This window comes from Macrobrachium rosenbergii, chromosome 45 (genome assembly GCF_040412425.1).
Source record: "Macrobrachium rosenbergii isolate ZJJX-2024 chromosome 45, ASM4041242v1, whole genome shotgun sequence".
In the NCBI taxonomy this organism is placed as follows: Eukaryota; Metazoa; Arthropoda; class Malacostraca; order Decapoda; family Palaemonidae; genus Macrobrachium; species Macrobrachium rosenbergii.
This window is the reverse complement of record NC_089785.1, coordinates 32,183,762-32,202,384: the sequence shown is the minus strand read 5'-3', so window position 1 is coordinate 32,202,384 and position 18,623 is coordinate 32,183,762. Positions and strand designations below refer to the sequence as shown.

Genomic DNA, 18,623 nt, shown 5'->3' with positions numbered 1-18,623 from the left:
AACAGAAAAGTAGGAAGTTCCTGAAAGAAACCTGTCAACGTTGTTATCTATCTGCCATTTAAAATTCTATATACAAAGACAATTGCATATGCATTTTCGTTCTGTTGGCTTCGTTGGGGCTCACTGCCGCTCCTACCAGGTGCCAGGCACTTCTGCAAGCTTTTAAGGACACCCAAAACAACAAGGTCCCTTTCTAGATCACAAAAAATTAAAGCAATACTCCCAGAAAGTTTTTCTCTCGGAAAAAGGCGGATAGAACGGTAAAAGGCTGTGGCAGAGATGAGGGCGTTGGGATAGATGTGTTACAAAAAAGGAGGGAATGAATCTATTAGAGGAACAGTTACAGTTAAGGTTAAGGCCAGTATCGAAGAAGGTCTAGGGAAGCAGACGGCAGCTGTCTGGTCATGTTATGCGGAGAGATCATGTGTGTAAAGGGGTTATGGGCATGGAAGTGGAAGGAAGAAGAAGATCAAAACTCAACTGGAGTTATCGCAGCAAATGACTTGCGGGAGAAAGGTTTAAGAAATCAGGATGCACTGGACTGAGGAAAGTGGAGGAGCCTGACAGGAAACGGCGGCCCCATATAGAATCTATCAGAAATAGGCTTTATTTCCTTATATATTCGCTTATTTTACAACAAGCTGCAAATGAGGAAGTTTTAATTGCAAAGGATTAATTGAAACACTTTTATAAAAAAAAAAAAAAAAAAAAAACTTAGACAAGCTCTTGTAAAGTCTCCGCTGAGTCAGTCCTCTATGATGAGCGACCCGTTTTCTTTCAATTCCGCTCCTATAAGATCGGGTCACGCAAAATCAGCCATATCGAACCACCCATGCTTTTCTATGTAAATTTGTACCTGTTATTAATTTATTTTGTATCTGTCTCTTTTGTACATGTATCAGAATGTTGTCATTGCCCATTTTCTTTTTACATGAATTGTATTTATGCATTGTAATTATTGTCAAGTGTAATTGACCCCAGGTCACCACTTTAAGAGGTGCAAAAGAATGAGTAGTACCTTTTCTCCTGTTCATTCTTTTGCACCTCTTAAACTCTTACTTGCATAGAAATCTACACGTAAGATTTCTATGCAAGTCAAGGCTTGTTCCAGTCCTTTTTTATTTTTACTGTGTATAATTGTTTCAAGTAACCCTTTGTAACTGAAATTTCCTCAGTTACAGTTTGCTGTAAAACCAATGGACCTGATGATCCATTTTCCGAAGAACGATGTGATCTCTTCACTATTGAGGTTTGTGGCCCCATCTTGTGAAGTACGTCCTCAAAACTTATATAATTCTTGATGGCGTCGTGCCATGTGGGAAGTTTGCCACTTCTGGCCATCCAGTGAGTGTCTGCATAGGCCATGTAATGTGGCCCTCCAACTGTAGCATGTCCATCACCATCAACTGGAATGGGTATTCTGGGAGTGGTGTGAGTACCAATGGTTCAGCAGGTTGTGATGGAGCATGTAGGCTATATCACAAGAAGCACAGCCATCCCTGTGGCTCTGCAGGTCGCCTTCCATTCTTGGCCAGTAAACCGATTGCCTACCCCTGCGGAGCATGGATTCTACCCGCTGATGGCCTGTAATGACTTGACGGCGAAGTTACTCTGGAATGACCAGACATGGGCATTCTTGGTCATAAGTGTAGACTATCAGGTCTCCTACCATAGATAACCTGTCCCTAACTGAGTAGAACTGACGTAGGCAGGCCACCTCCTGTGCCTTCTGTGGGCGCCTGTCACTTGCTTTGACTTTAGCTGCTGCCAGCTGGTACACGGGGTCTTTAGAGGCTGCTACTTTGCATTCTTGCCCAAGGGCGGTGGCCGAAGCAGCAAAAAGGGCAGCAGCCATATCCTCTTCAAGTTCAGAGTCCTTGTCATCTGGTTCACAACGGAGAGCAAGGAAACGTGATAAGAAGCCAGCAGCATACTTCCTCTTCCCTGGAACCTGTATTGTAGGGTCTTCTCCTTGGGATGGAAGAGTCTTGGGTTCAGTATATCCTTCAGCTATCTATCAGCCAGGAGCTTGACTAGTGGGTGGTGGGCAGTTACGATCAATAAGTTGGAGGACCCCAACAGGAGTAGCTTGGTCTCCTTGAGACATCATGTGACTGCTAAGGCCTCTCCCTCAACAGCAGCGCACCCAGCTTCAGCCTGTGACAAGTGATGGCTCCCACATAGGGCGATACGCCATCCACCTTTGCAGCAAAATGGGACATCAGCCGAGGCACAGCACAGTACTGCTGCAGGATGACAAACCCAATCCCATCTCTGCTCCAATCTGTTAGGGCCGCTGTAGGTCGGGTCTTGTCAAAGTATACCAGCCTGTCCTTGGCCAGCTTGCATATGGCCTCCTGTGCTTGGCGGAATCTCTCTTGTAGGTTGCTATCCCAGTAGAAATTCTTGCTTGCAAACTTCTTCAGAAGATCTCTACAGGGCTCCATCAGCAGGGCAGTGGTGAGGAAGGGTGCCCACTGGTTGACGAAGCCAAACTATGACCTGATGTCAGTGACAGATGGGTTGTCTGGCATAGGGAATATCCAGATGGCAATTAGACTCTGTGGGCCTATAGGAATCCCAACCCAGCTGGAATCCGATGAAGTTCACTTCTCTTCCTCAGAAGCTGAATTTCTCTGGATCGAGGGGTTACGCCCTTTTTTGCACTTGTCCAAGAAATTATAGTTATGCCAGAAGGCCTCGTCAACGCTGTTGTCATACAGAAGAGTATCATCCACACATTTGTGTTTTCAAGGGATGTCCTTGATGGCATCATCAAACCTCTTGGTGTAGGCATCTAAAGCTGAACAGTTCCCATGGGCACTCTTCTGTTCCGTTAACACCCCCAGAGTGCAATAAAGGTTGTGAGTCTGCAGCTCTCATCGTCTAGCTCCAGCTGGTAGAAGCCCCAATGTGAATCTGCCACTTTCTTGAAGGAATATAAAGGCACCCTTAAGATTATGTTGAAAGGAGCAGAGGTGTGATGTGTCTCCCTCCTGCAGGAGGTATTAAGGCATTGAAAGTCCACAGTGCAGCAGGGCTGACCAGACTTCTTTTCAACAATGACCATCCTTGCACACTATTCTGTTGCTTCACCAGTGGGTACCTCCTCAATGACGCCCTTCTTGACATCCTGGTCCAGCTGCTTCTTCACTTCTGACTCCCAATGCTTTGGCACTGAAGCTGGGGTGTGGCATGCGTAGGGGGTTGCCCCTTTCAATAGATAAATATGGTGCAGCTTGCCCTCCATGATGTAATGAATGTCGATGACGAAAAATGGCGCAAGAGCCGCTGCTCCAACTTTGGGGCGTTCTCCTTTATTGGTGGGAAGGGCATGGATGAGGGCTTTGGCAGAGACTGTCCAATGGGTGTGGGGACCTCAATCAAACATTGGCAACATCATGTAGGCCCCCACAGCGCCGTGAAAGGGCAGGCTTTTCAATGAGGGTCGACAGCAGGGTGGGGTCTGCAACACACACTGGGGCCCCCTTGTCTACCACAGCCTGTACGGGGTTGTGACTCTTAAGCCTAGGCCCATGCATTGAGGAGGACACTACCACTTGTACAGTAGGCTCCATACTGGGCTGTACCCTGGCGGTGACTGCCTCCAGTGTTACTGATGAAGCAGGAGCATCACTCACTGTCTTCTTCTTCTTTTCAAGTGGCCAATTTTTTGGCATCCATGACAAACACTATTTATTGCTGGGCAAAACACCTTTCTGGGCTCTTCTGCACTCCACAGTTCCCACACATATGAGCACTGATAGAAACCGAGGCCCTCTCACCACTCTTCACCGTTGCACACTCGGCGGGTCTGGGGTCTGTCTCCACATCAGCTGCACATGGCTCTTGATGCCATGTGTCATGCTGGGGTATGGATGCATCTTTGCGGACTGCCTCAAACGTTGCACACACTGCCCTTAAGGCATCTACACTACAAATGGAATCACATGACCTATAGAGGTCTCTTTTCATGACCTCATCCCTTAGACCTGCCATAAGCTTTCAAATAAGCATATATTCAGACAAATCACTATGACACCTAGGACACTGGAAGCTGCAATCCATGGCTTTTTGTGAGCACTTTGCAAAATATTCACTGATGGACTCCTCATGCCTTGCATATACACAAAAACTCAGCCCAATGCACGGCCTGGTTCGATGCATGCAGAACCATGGGCCCTATAGCATCCAAAGCCCCTTCTGGAGACAGATTAGCCCTCTGTACATCACTATGCCTGGCATCCAGTGTACGTTGCAACTCTGGGGTGCAGTGAAGCCTAATGTGTTGAACTGCATCCACTGGTTGAAGCTTATGTAGCCTAAGCCACAGTCTGTGTCATGGACCGTTTCCAAGTCCTGAAGGAGGCCGACGACATTTTCAAAGCGCACATCTCTGGTAGTGGCGGGGCTGGGGTCCCGGGGCCACTCTGTAGACACAAGCCACTCGCCATTGTAGCCAAACAGTCATTAAGGGCTTGCAATGCATGTCGACCCTCTGCAACTACATGTTGAAGAGCCGGTGATCTTCCTGTGGGCGCCCCTGGAGGATCGTTGTGTCCTCCTTGCCATGAAAGATGGTCTCCCTGGTGTAGACATGTTTATCCTTTATGGATCTTACTCACTGCGCCATGTAGGAAAGACAAGGAAACCCATGGAACACTCCAATGTTTTATTATGTCTTACCAGTACAGAGATGTGACTGCAGGTGAAGTGCAGATACGTGGGAAACATTAGCGCCAATCTACAAAGGACCTTTCTAGATGTGGCATTGAAAAGAGCCAGGAAAACATTTTATTTAACTAATGACAAATGAATTCAGCGAGCGTAATATTCTCATATTACCGTATGATGAAAGGGTTTTACAAATTTCTAGAATTTTAAAGCATTTCAACATAAATGCTGTTTTCAGTAATTTTAATGTTAAGAGTTTAGTAATAAAAAATTCTCCTGAGGATGTTTCTGGCTGCAACTATGAAATTCCTTGTAAAAAGTGTGATAAAATATATTATGGACAAACTGGAAAATCGCTTTCACAACGAATCAAACAACACCAATATTCTGTGAGAACTGGCCAGATATTGAATGCGTTATTCGTACATATGAGAGATTTAGATCATCCTATTAACTGGAGTGAAGCAAGATCTTTAGTCCCGTGCAATGACACAGTTAAAAGGAATATCATTGAATCTTGTCTTATCAAGACAAATAATGAAAGTGTTCTAAATTTAAGTCTTGGTTTATTTAAACTTGATGCCTTCATAACTAAAAAGTTGTTGATTAAGGCAAAATTAGTATTCAGTTTTATACGTGTTTCTGGAATTTGAATGGGTAAGATTCCGTGTCCCTTATGGTTAAGCGTATGGTTTTAGTTTGCGACCGCGTGATCCCGGATTATCCTGAATTACCTTTTTGTTTATTACCCTTTGACAATTAACCATCTGTTATTCAACTGTATAAATGTTTTTGGATTATGTATGGCTTTTAACCTTCCATATCTCTTGTGGTAAGGTCTATGGTTTTAGTTTGTGACCACTTGATCCCGGATTATCCTGGATTATCTTTCTATTTATTACCTTTTGACAATTAACCATCTGGCATTCTTGTTCTTTTTGTTTACTTTGATTCTGCCTGTCATTTTCATGCAGGATTCACTTATACACTGAAGTCACGTGCATCTACTGTGGTTTCTTAAGCATATATATATATATATATATATATATATATATATATATATATATATATATATATATATATATATATATATATATATATATATTACACACACACACACACACACACACACACACACACACACATATATATATATATATATATATATATATATATATATATATATATATATATAAATTTATATATATATATATATATATATATATATATATATATATATATATATATATATATATATATATATACAGTATATATATATATATTGTACATGAATAATTTAACAAATCGATCATTACATAAAGATTCCGGCACAGAATAAAAGCAGCAACGAGCAGCATGCTAAATAGAGGAATAAAAATAACAATTTTACTTTCTTGTGCATCGCAAGATATTGCAAATGAATGTATTCGTCTCAAGCGATTAAAAAAAACCTGTTTCATACACAACCCATTTAGAAATAGCACCTGTTCAATTCCCGCGTATTCATGTCTATTCAGAGAGAGAGGGAGAGAGAGAGAGAGACTTACATAATATTTGCATGCGGTAAGTAGGTCAAATACTCTGAGAACTTAATATTTTATATTTAAATGCTGAAAAAAATCTGTGGTTTAGATCTACTTACCACATATTTACGAAGCATTTGCAATATATCATAATAATTAATATATATATATTAATTTTAACGATTTTTGTTTCCTCCTTTTCATTATAATGTTAATTACCTTATGTACATTTAATATGATTTCGTATTTAGCGGGTCATTGCAAATTCGGTGCTGCCACCTCTTTTCGACTTCCGTAACCATGTGACCACATCGAGATGTACGATAATGTGAACATTTCTACTCTGCGTGAAAATATTTAACATGCATAACGTATAGAGTTTTTTGTGTATATAATGAAAAGAAGTTATGTGTATTGTATGGATAATATATTTTGTACGTAATAAATATAATGCTAAAGAAGCGCAAGACTTCAAAACACGATAAGATGTTACACCAACTACTGGCGATAACTTCGTAAATTGATGTGACACATCGAAAAATTATTTTTCAGAGTAAAAAATAATAATAATTCGACATAGAACGAGAGCATTACAATACTTTGCATGTAGTATAAGGCAAAATAAACTCAAAAATTCCTCACAAAAAACACGTGAATCGACGACCTCCCTGAACGATGTTCGCAAAACGCCATCTTTATTGAACCTGCCAGATGTACGATAACAGTCGGGAAGTTTTTGTTGACCGTGGTCCCCGCTAAAGGGCGCATTCGTTAATCACGTATATTCGGCGGTGTGGTGGTGATCGAGTGTCGAAATCCGATTAGAAGTGTGGTCGTTAGATCGACGCATGTTTCGATGATGGGATTGGAGGGATTTGATTAGGGATTGGAGGTAAAAGAGGCTCTGGAATCGTCGGTGTCCCGTAGGAGCTACGTAAGGTTTATCTCATGGTGGCCAGGGACGACGGCCCGACATACCATGTAAGTATTTCCGTATTTGTCCTTCTTCTCGTCGCCATTATCAAACCATTTTGACCCCTAAATAGCGAGCTAAACTCCGTGGTAGATAAAACACGCCAACCGCTAAGATTTCCGTCGTATTTAACGAAAAACCGGCGGTGCTCTTCGGTCGCCACGGAAGAGTTCGTGTGCGTGCGTTTGTACGTTCGTTTGTTTGTGCGTGTTTGTAGGCTGTGTGTATGTTTGTGCGCTTGTTATCTCGCATGGTTTCATTAGGCTTGGGTCGGTCCTGCGGCTGGTTTGTACGGCTTAATTTTCCCGGTTTCTGTGAGGCCTAGACTGAGGCCCACCTAGCAACCGGACGACTCGTTGAGGCGCAGGATTATTTTGGGGGGTCCCGAGGCTGGGCCATCTCGTGTCTATTTTGCAGGTCTGTTTCAAACAAATAATCGATTATGAATGTTAAATTTGTAAAACTACTTTGGGCCAAATTTTGCAGCCTGATGATTCCCGCCAGTCGCCGACGGCGGCGGCGACGGGTTCCTCATTCATAAGTAGACTGAACCTTTAACGATAGGTCCTGACCTACCCAGATCTTACCTACCTAACCTAACTTAGGGCGACATCCCCTGACCTGGTTGAGGGGGCTATGCCCCCCCCCCGGACACCCCTAAAAAGGCTATAACCTGTCCCTGTTAGCAATTGGCGGGAATTAGGCCGGGCGTCTAAAGTAGAGTTTTACCGTTTATTGGATATATAATGTTTGTTTCCGTTCCGAACGTCCCTACTTACGGCCTTTTTGGGGGCTGTCCACCCCCCCTCCTCCCAGCCAGGTCAGGGCATGTCACCCAAAGTTAGGATAGGTAGGTAAGATCTGGTGAGGTAAGGACCTGACATTATAGGAAAGGTTATGTGTATTTATGTATGAGGAACCTGCCCCGGTCGACGACTGGCGGGAATCAGGCTGCGTAACGAAAATGAAGTTTTACCCATAATTCTTGCAACCTAATATTTATCACAAAATAAAATAAAATCTTTGTAAATAATTGGATATTTTTTCAAAGTTTCAAATTTGCGAAATGCGCCTAGGGACATTTGAAGGGACATTTGGTCCCTAGGGGCTATTACTAATCGCAGCAAGATACTTTTAACCCCCAGGGCCTAGTACTAAACATGGTGAAACAGTAGATGAATCACTGTTTCGCCGTGTTTAGCACTACCCCTCGTGGGATTGGAGTTCGGATCGGAAACGAACTTTTACCAAATTATATTTTAGGGTAGGTGTGGTTTAGGCAAATTTGACGTTAACATTGGATTCATCACAATTAGACCCATTAAATTAACGTAACCTAACGTAGGATGCCAAATCTAGGTAAAATGCAGAAGTCACATGAGGGGGTTCCTAGGGGTGACAAAGCCCCCTTGGCCAGGGTCGGACGTGGCGTCCAAGTTTGGGTTAGGTAAAGGTATGTCTGGTTAGGGGTAAAAGTTCATTTCCAATCCAAACTCCAGTTACACACGAGGGCTAGTACCAAACACGGCGAAACAGTGATTCATCTACGTTGTTTCGCCGTGTTTAGTGCTAGCCCCTTGGGGGTCAAATGTATTTTGCCATGTTTAGTGCTAGCCCCTGGGGGATCAAATGTTCTTTCAAATGTCCCTAAGTGCATTTTGCAAAATTGAAACTTAGAAGAGATCCTCAGTTATTTACATAGATTTTAATGAGATCCTCAGTTATTTACGTAGATTTTAATTTTTTGTGATAAATATTAGTTTGCAATAATTATGTACATAGAATATTTTTTTCATTTTTTTCTGAAGATTCGAAAGATATAGAAAATCGAGTAAAGGTGTTCAGACTGGAACCGAACATCATCCTGGTTAGGTCTGAGGATGCCTTGCAACTGGAACTTAAGAAGTTCCAGCAAAATTGCAATGCATTACTACCCTAACACTATTCTGGAATTTTAGTGTATTGTTATCTTTATTAATTTATTTCTAACTTTTTTGATAAGTGGGTTCTCTTCTTTCTGTATTTGCCTTTACCTCTTTTACTTCTTCCTAATGAACACCTTAATATTCTTTGGAGGCTTGAATTCAAGTGGGCTTGTTGCATATGAATAGGTTTCATCTTCCGAATAATAATAATAATAATAATATAATAACCCATAGCTACACAAAGGGTTCTATCCTAACCTACTGCTAGAAACCTAACCTAACCTTATAACTGGGCCCTAGTGTACCTGAGTTGTGATGTGAAGCGCTCTTCACCCCCCTGGACCCCCTGATTTAATTTACAGTAGTTGATCATAAATATTATGAGAGTAAACACTGCAATAGTTAAATACCTTTATCACTCCCCTCTTTGCACGTGTTGTATCGGCCTTATAGCCAGCTTGTCGAATTAATGAAATGGTGAACCTCATTGCTTTTATGTAACCAGAGAAATAGATGATGTGCTAACTTTGTGTTGAATATAATTCAACCACAGATTAGGAAGAGCATTTGAAAGCAGGAGTAATGTAAGTTGTAGATTTGTCTGGTATTGAACATAATAGAATAAAAGGAAGATTGCTAGAATTAAATGCATATCTAGAACAGTACAGGCAGTCCCTGGGTAATGGCGGGGGTTCCATTTCTGTCCAAGCACCGCTAACCAAAAATTGGTGGCAATAATGATGATAAACTGCTTAATGGTGCTGCTAACCAGATATCGGCGCTGATAGACTACTTACCATTGCCGAAAATCTGGTTAATGGCATCACAAACCAAGCACCGAAATGCCATTAACCAATGCCACCAGTAAGTGGGGACTGCCTGTACTGTGTAATGGGTACCAAGTTTGAGAAAATGTGATGGGAAAGAATGATTAAAATTATGAAAAGGATTTCATGTCATGCTCAGTGAGCTAAGTGAACAACAATGCTATATCGTGGATATGAAATTGAATAGAAAACCAAGTTTTGTCAAACCATTTAAGGTGCAGCTTGGCTGTTGAAGACCAAACAAAGGTACAGGCAGTCCCTAGTTATCGGCAGGGTTTCCGTTCCTGATGGCGTGATGATAACTGAAAATTGCCAATAACTGGAAAGCGACGAATATCTATGCCATAGGCGGGGATGGGCACCTCTGTTAGGTGGGTATTGAAGCCAAAAATCCAGTTATTGTCGTCACTAGACAAGTGCCATAAAACTGGATCGCCGATAACTGAGGCCACTGATAACTGGGTACATGTAATAGTATTCAAATTACAGTATGGCAGAATAAAAGAGAAAAAAATCTGGCGCGGTTACATTTTCGTATGCTGTGGGTTTCGGCTGCCGATTTCGTAGCCGAGACCCACCACCAGGTGGCAGTGGGTACCGGCGGACGGATACAACAAGATGGCGACGCAACCTGGCGAAACCGACCTAACCGAACCTAGGTCGGCGTGCCCTTACCTGGCCGGGGCTTCGCCCCTGGACCCCCACCGACCTAGGTCGCCACCAAAACTAACGAAACCAACCTAACCTAACACAGGACGGCGTGTCCTTACCTGGCGGGGCTTCGCCCCGGACCCCAGATGGGCCGTGAAATGAGTAAATATATAACTATTCGAAATTGCACGTACCTCACTCGAAGTCGGAATCGTCTGAGAAATCCGTACTGGCCGGTTTCGGTGGCTCCATTTTTCTTCGTTTTGGCGCTGGGGCACTGGCTTTCGGCGGGATCTGGACAACTGGAACTGGGGGAACAGGACCTCGTGTAATTGACCAATCCGTTTGGATGGCTGCGTCCCGTGATTGTGGTGTTTCGGGAACATTAGACCGCATTTTGGCGGGTGTTGAAACGGCTCTATTCAAGGGATATGCACATTTAATTAATTCCAGAAAAGCTTTAAAGGGGCAAGGGACATTAGTTAAGTAACGTTTTTTAATACAATACATAGAAAAATATGAATTATACATGGTTTTTACGGTACCGCTTCTAGGCAAAACATTACGTTTCAACACCCGCCATGTGGATTCTATTGTGTTTGTGTGTATGCTTGTATCGTCGGGATCAACAAAATGTTATGTGTGATTGATGTTAAGGTGTGTTTTGAAATGGTGATTTAAAGTGTGGTATGATTTCCAACAATCTGAAATTACCGTTGATTCTGGGTGTATGTTTTCAATTAAAATTGGAAGTAATGTTTCTGCGGATCGGTCTGGTACAACTTGAAAGAATGTTTCTTTTGTTTCGCGGTCAATCCCGCCGAGAACCCAACAACCTTCGACACGTCTGCCTTTGTTGAATTTCCTCTTTCCAAATTTGGATTCGTCAATTTCCACGATGTGTCCTGGCCCCCCGATTTTCCGGTTGTCCTGAATCAAAATGTCGATACAAACTTCCCGGCAGAAATTAAACCAGTCTACTAAGGTATTGGGAGACCCAATATCCAAAGTCATCCGGACATATTTCTGGGGAAGTTCATGGATCCAGCTGTGAATCAGCACCAAAATGCTTTTGAAAGAAAGGTGGGAACCCGAAAAGAAAGAGCCAGACCGGATGGATGTAATTTTCCGACATCGTTGGAGGTTACATCGCCAAATGAAGCTTTGGCCATGCTTGATCAGGACGACGGTGCCTTCGTCACACTTTGCACAAGTCCCGCTGAAATCGCCAAGTAGGCCACTTTTCATAAGGTAAACGAGCAACGAACGCTCTTCGTGGCACAAAACTCCTAAGTCCATGAGGGTCACTGGATTCTTAGATGCAAATTCCGCGTGGGTAGGATACGTTACGCAAGTAGCCATGTTTGCAAGGCTTGAACCCGGAAGAGACTGAGGAAGGTCGCGGGGCAAGGTAGGTCTCGGGGCATGTCGGGTCGGGTCGGTAGGACTCGGGGCATTTCGGGTCGTTGGTCGTCAGCTGTTTAGGTAGAACTACTTACCTTGGCGGAGGGATCTCGGGTCGGGAAGAATGAGTTAGGCGGCCCAGCATACGAAACTGTAATCTACCCGTTTGAAAAGTTTTCTCACTGCAGATTTATTATTGATGATTTGAATGAGAGATGCCTTCCAGCTCCCTTGGGACAATTTGAATGAGTTTCTTTCCATCTGTGGGGGACGAAGGTTCTTTGCAGTGTCCTTTTGGCCCCTAGCTGCAATCCCTTGTATTCATTTTGTTGTACCTCCATTCATATTCTCTCTTCTATCATATTTCCCATCCACTCCCAACATTTGTTTCATAGTGCAACTGTGGGGTTTTCCTCCTGGTACACCTATCTAACCTGTCTACTTTTAATTTCCCTTTCAATGATGAATGCCTGTGGCCTAAATTTTATATTCCATTCTTATATCTCAACACCATCTAGATTTGCAGAGTGCTCTGTGGAGTGTTGATCACACCAGGATGTAGAGTAAGTGGTAGCTCCTTATTTGAAGCAACCTGAGTGGTATCACTTTCTGTAAGCTCTTCTGGTCGAGGAACCTGGATAGATTTCCCCCAATGCCTCTCTTCTTCACCTCCACATATGGCTGTCGTAGGCATTCCTCTACAGTTGTGCACTTGGAAAGTGCAATCTTTTTTTTGTGGATGTAGACATGGCGCCTCTCCAGGTCACAGACTTATTTACCTTTGTTAAGACAAGTTTCTTTCAGTCCTCGCAGTGTAAGGCAGTTGCTTTGCCCTTAGCCATGTCCTCTTGCTGAGGGGACCTCCTTGGCCTTTCTTCCTTGATTGAGCTCGTTCTCTCTCTCTCACAAATGATTTTGTTTAGGGCCTTAGTTACTAGCATCAGCCATTACAAAAAAAAAAAGGAAGATACCCACTAGAAACAAATTAGTGATAGTTGGAAACTGGATATGCTCTTAAAACACAGGTGTCCCAGTTGGTTTATTTCGCATAAAAATCGAATTGCCCATTTTTTATTGTCCGGAAGGAACTTTTAACCTGCACGTGCAGTGTCAAAAGAAAAAATGAGAAAGCCCTGTGGTTTGTCAAGAAGTTGAAGAACAAATACCAGTGATACAGTTCTGAAAATTTAGAGAAGGGTAGATGAAGATATAGACCAGCTGGGAATTTATAGACTATGTACAAGACAAGAGGAGTGAAGAGGACTCATTGCATCAAATCTAAATCCTTGTGCCCGCCCAATAGGAACAGTCTGGGCTGGGGTTGGTTAGTACCATCCGTTCACCTCAAGCAGTGCACTGTAAACTTTGCTTAAGGTTCTTGGCAGTGTCCCCTCTGCCCCAACCCCTTCCATTCCATTCATGTTATATTTCCTCCACCTTACTTTCCACCCTCTCCTAACATTTATTTCATAGACCTGCGAATTTTCCTCCTGTTATGCCTTTCAAACTTTTTTACTCTTAATTTCCCTTTCAGTGCTGAATGACCTCATGGTTCCCAGTGCTTGGCCTGTGGTCTAAATTTTATATTCCGTTCTATATATATGCATTAATGGTGTGGTATTATTCAAATACTTGAATATTTGAACTTCGCAATTCGGAACTTCAAAAGTTCAAGCGAAGATGCAATGCATCACTACCCTCATATTGTTCTCCTTGCATTTTAATGCATTTTGATTTATTTATTTACTTGTTAATTTATTTTTTCTTCTTTAATAAATTAGATATTTTCTTTCTTTGTTTCCCCCTACCTCCTCTTACTTCTTCCTAATGAACACCATAATCTTTGGAAGCTTGAATTTCAAGTCAGTGGTCTCTGTGGGCTTGTTCCATATGAATAGGGTTTATCTTCTGAATAATAGTAATAATAATAATATAATAATAGTAAAAGTAGTATATTTGAACCAACAGTTAAAAGCGCCCGAAAGGAGTTTCTCCAGAAATAAACACGGAAAGTGAAGCTGAGGGAAGGTGGCTTAGCCAAGCTTAGTGTAAATCCTGTTAATGCCGTTACCGTTTGTGGTTTAAGTTTGTGCTGAGGTTGGGTGGTCTCTTCACAAACTTTAATAAACCATTTTCAAGCATTGTATGTGGCTGAGTGATGTCTGTTATGCTATTTACTTTTAAGGTTTCTTGAAATATAATATTTTACATTTTCATGGCTTCATGTATGAAATATTAGCTCTGGTTATTGACCAAGATTAGCCTAAGTGATTTTAATTTGAGGGGGTTAACACTAAACCTTAAATGAAATCTGCTTTTGTTAAAATCATTAAACTGGGCCGGTTTGTAGTTAATATATATATATATATATATATATATATATAAATATATATATATATATATATATATATATATATATATATATGTATGTATGTATGTACAGTATATGTGTATATATATATGTGTGTGTGTATATATATATATATATATATATATATATATATATATATATATATATATATACAGTCGGCGCAAAAAAAAAGCAAACGACTCCCTATATATTACTGTAATAAGCGTTCGGACTTTTCTTGCGATTTCCGCCCGAGAAGTATATATTTTCCCCAATTTATCGTTCGTCTGGCAGCCTGTATTGTCTCGCTGTTCGGTACCATGAGTTTCTAATGCACTTCAGTGATACTCAAGCTATCACAAAGGTCGGCTGTCATTGTATGCGCTCGTGCCCCATTCACGCTTTCGTCACCGCTACATTTGGCGCTCTTGCGCTTAGCTAATGAATTATGGCTAAAACTTCCTTATCCTTGGTTAAGAAAGCAGAAATTGTGACCCTATGGAAAACTGGCAAGTCAATGTCAGCTATTGCAAGAGAGCTGGGAATCTCTAAAAGCACCGTCTCATTGTGGTGCAACCGCTCCAAGACAGGAGACCTTGATTCATCACTGAAGCGGAAGAAAGGCTCAGGGAGGCCACGAAAAACTACAAAAAGAACGGATAACATTTTAAAAAGGATTGTTATGGAACATCCATCAATGCCAGCCAAAATTTTGAAGTCTCAAAACCCTGATCTGCTTAGGAACGTATCTGAACGGACCGTGCAACATCGATTGCAGAAAGACCTTGGTCTCCCATGTCGTGTTGCAGCAAAGAAGCCACTCCTCACTAAGCCTATGAAAAAAAAAAAGGATGGCTTTTTGCAGAAAATATTTGAAGTGGACTGAAAAGGATTGGGAAAGGGTAGTTTTTAGCGATGAATCTAACTTCCACATTATTCATAGCGCTGGCAAGAAAGTAAGGAGGCCCCAAGGATCTAACCGCTATGCATCAAAATACACAGTCAAGACTGTGAAACATCCAGCTTATGTGATGGTATGGGGATGTTTCAGCGGATATGGGGGTAGTGGGGGATTATATTTTCTCCCAGAGAGCACGACAATGAATGGAGAGATTTATGAAAATGTCTTGGAAAATGAATTAGTCCCTTACAAGGAACTTTTGGGCATGCGTGTATTTATGCAAGATGGAGCACCTTGCCACCGATTTCACAAGGTCACAAACCTTCTTAAGGAATTTAATATTCAGAAATTGGACTGGCCAGGCAATTCACCAGATTTAAACCCAATTGAAAATTGCTGGGCATACATGAAACGGAAACTGAAGGCACTAGCAGATGAAAACGTCCCTCCCAAATTGAAGGATGCCATCCGTAAGTTTTGGTTTGAAGACATGGATGCACAATATTTCAAAGATTTAGCACATTCAATGCCAAGAAGGTTAAAAGCTGTACTTAAAAATAATGGAGAAATGTCTAAGTATTGAAAAAAATATAAGTGAACTAAAATTTTCCCTTTTATTTTCCTTTTTTTATATCATTGCTATGATTTGTTTACAAATGTAGTGGGCGTTCGTTTTTTTATCGACTGTATATATATATATATATATATATATATATATATATATATATATATATATATATATATATATATATATATATATATATATATATATATATATATATATATATATATATATATATATATATATATATATATATATATATATATATATATATATATATATATATATATATATATATATATATATATATATATATATATATATATATATATACACACACACGTGTGTATGCATATATATATATATGTAACAGTTCATGAAGGTGACCTTTTGGGGAAAGAATGTGATAACTTTTCGAAGGCATGAGATCATATGACTGAACACAGCATGTAACGAAATGCTTGGGTGTTATTCCCATTCAGCAAGAAGTCAACATTCTTAGAGACCCTTAGTTGCTAAACACGTGGAGTGGAAGTGCAATTTCAGCTTAGAAACTTCCAGAAGGTTATCTGGTTACAGATCCGGATTTGAAGAGAATATCACTGCTTTTTTTCTCCTGGTTGAGTGTATAAGTATGTGTGTGACCAAGTACCTTGTGACGCCTTGGAGTACAGAGGGCGTGTCTTTGTCGAACATTGAACTCGTTGGGGATGTCACGAGAGTGTGTTTATATGTGCGTTGCAGAATGAATATAATGGGAGTGTTCATTGAATGAGTGGGCACTGCGATCTGTTATTTGTATAACTGAGGATGTGAACTGTGCAAAGGGGAAGCACACACACATGGAGACTGTGTTCCAGAGGACTCTTGTGAAGTGAGTAAAACTCATTTACACTTTAAACTCATTTTCAGATGTTGAAAAACTCATTTATGTTGCAGTGAAATCCTGTGAAATGTTTTGACTTCTTGAGTATGGTTAATATAATATCTTTTTCCCCTTACAGGAATCCCACGTTCCTCTTCAAAATAGGGAGTGGTGTGATATTTATTCATACAGTATATGAATTGACTTTTTATAATGAACTGTGTGACTGTTTTATTGTCTTGGATGACAGATGGGTTGTTTATGCATTTTACTTTAAATAATCGGGTGTCGATGGTTGGACCTTATTCAGTAGATTTTCATAGATAGCCTATGTGTGAGTCATTCGATTTCATTCGTCCTTGGCGTATTTGAAGTTATTTCCATTATTTCTGTCAATAAAGTTTAGTTTTGTAACCCAGTGTCTCATTCCAGTAGGCCTTGGAATTTAGTTAGGTGAAATGAATAACTTAAGATGTGAAGATGAGAGATCAGCTGACACAACAAGTCGGCTGTCGCTACCAAACTCATGTCAGAGTAAGTGAGATGCGAACCTCTGTCCATAAAACAGAGAAATAAATAAAATACCGGCCTTGACAATCGGACTGGTAAAAATATATATATATATATATATATATATATATATATATATATATATATATATATATATATATATATATATATATATATATATATATATATATATATATATATATATATATATATATATATACATACATTTATTATGTGTGTGTGTGTTACAGTGTTTTTATTACAGTTTTTCAAAGTTATTAATATTGGAATAATGAAATCCAGGAAAACTGTGATTGTGAAATTTTTGCTTCTTTTGCCATGTATGGCATCCAGTAATATTAATAGGTTGTATTTTGTCAAAATTCATCTTGTTTCCCCATAAAGTAGACTATATGATACATGTTTATTTAGCATATATATTGCTGATGCTGTCATGATTTATGATGACAATAGTTGTGTCAGCAGCATTCAGCTGATACAGTCTTCCAAGTTCTTCTCATATTCTCATCATCTGGTAGATATAACTTTTAAAGGACATGGAGAGATATACTGTAGTTGTTTATGTATTAATTTTTGCCACACACAAGTAAATAGCTATTGTATAGCAGGGTGCAGATTTAAGATTGGCTGAAGTCCAGGCTGGTTGATTTTTTACTGGTCAGTTGTGATGCTGGATAGTCTCTCTCTCAGTTTATTAACAAAAAAAAAGTTAATTATACCTTAGCTTTACCAGACCACTGAGCTGATTAACAGCTCTCCTAGGGCTGGCCAAAAAAGGGAGAAACTACGAAACTGTGTGGTATTGAATCTCACAGTAGAAAATCGAGAGTTCATATTAATCTTCTTCCCAGCTTAATCCCTAATTGGCATCACATTTTTTAATAAGCATTTTCCAGGTTTTTCTATTTCCTGTGCCCTCCTTTTGTCTGTTACTTTGCCCCTCATGTCTTCACAAATGCAGCTCCTCGTTCATTTCTTGGGCCTTCCTCTCCTTGTCCCTAGCATTTCCATTTCCATGGTCCCTCTATAGATGGTATACTGTATACTAGTGTGGAAAGATCTGAATGCAAATGATGATCAGTATTATGAAGGTTGGGTTAATTGAAACATGGTGCCAGAGATTAATATCGAGATCAGGGGTGAGAAATGTAAGAATAAAAGAATTGAAACATTTCCTTGTGATAGACAGGTCTCCAGAAATCTTGAATGACTCAGCATACATGTGATGACATTTTCTTCAATTACAGCAGAGATACAATGGATATGTTTCTTAAAAGTGAATTTACAAAAAAAGAATTATGCCTAGGATGGTAAATAAGTTGTATGTAGCTAAAGAAACAATGTTGATGAGATGATCTGTGGGGGCTATTATTGCCAACAATTATACTTATGGTGTATTTCATCTCCCATATTTTGCACCATGCACTAATTTTAGCA

General features: G+C 40.5%; 1 protein-coding gene across 3 annotated transcripts in view; it reads left to right on the top strand.

The window, feature by feature from the left end:
* Positions 1-6,905: 6,905 nt before the first annotated feature.
* LOC136829877 (uncharacterized) overlaps positions 6,906-18,623 on the top strand; it is a 79,262-nt gene continuing 67,544 nt past the window's right edge. For 2 of the 3 annotated variants that reach the window (XM_067088943.1, XM_067088942.1), the window contains exon 1: positions 6,906-7,178. The gene's annotated coding sequence lies outside the window, so the exon portion shown is untranslated. The remainder of the gene's footprint in view (positions 7,179-18,623) is intronic. The other variant, XM_067088944.1, reaches the window with a different exon arrangement.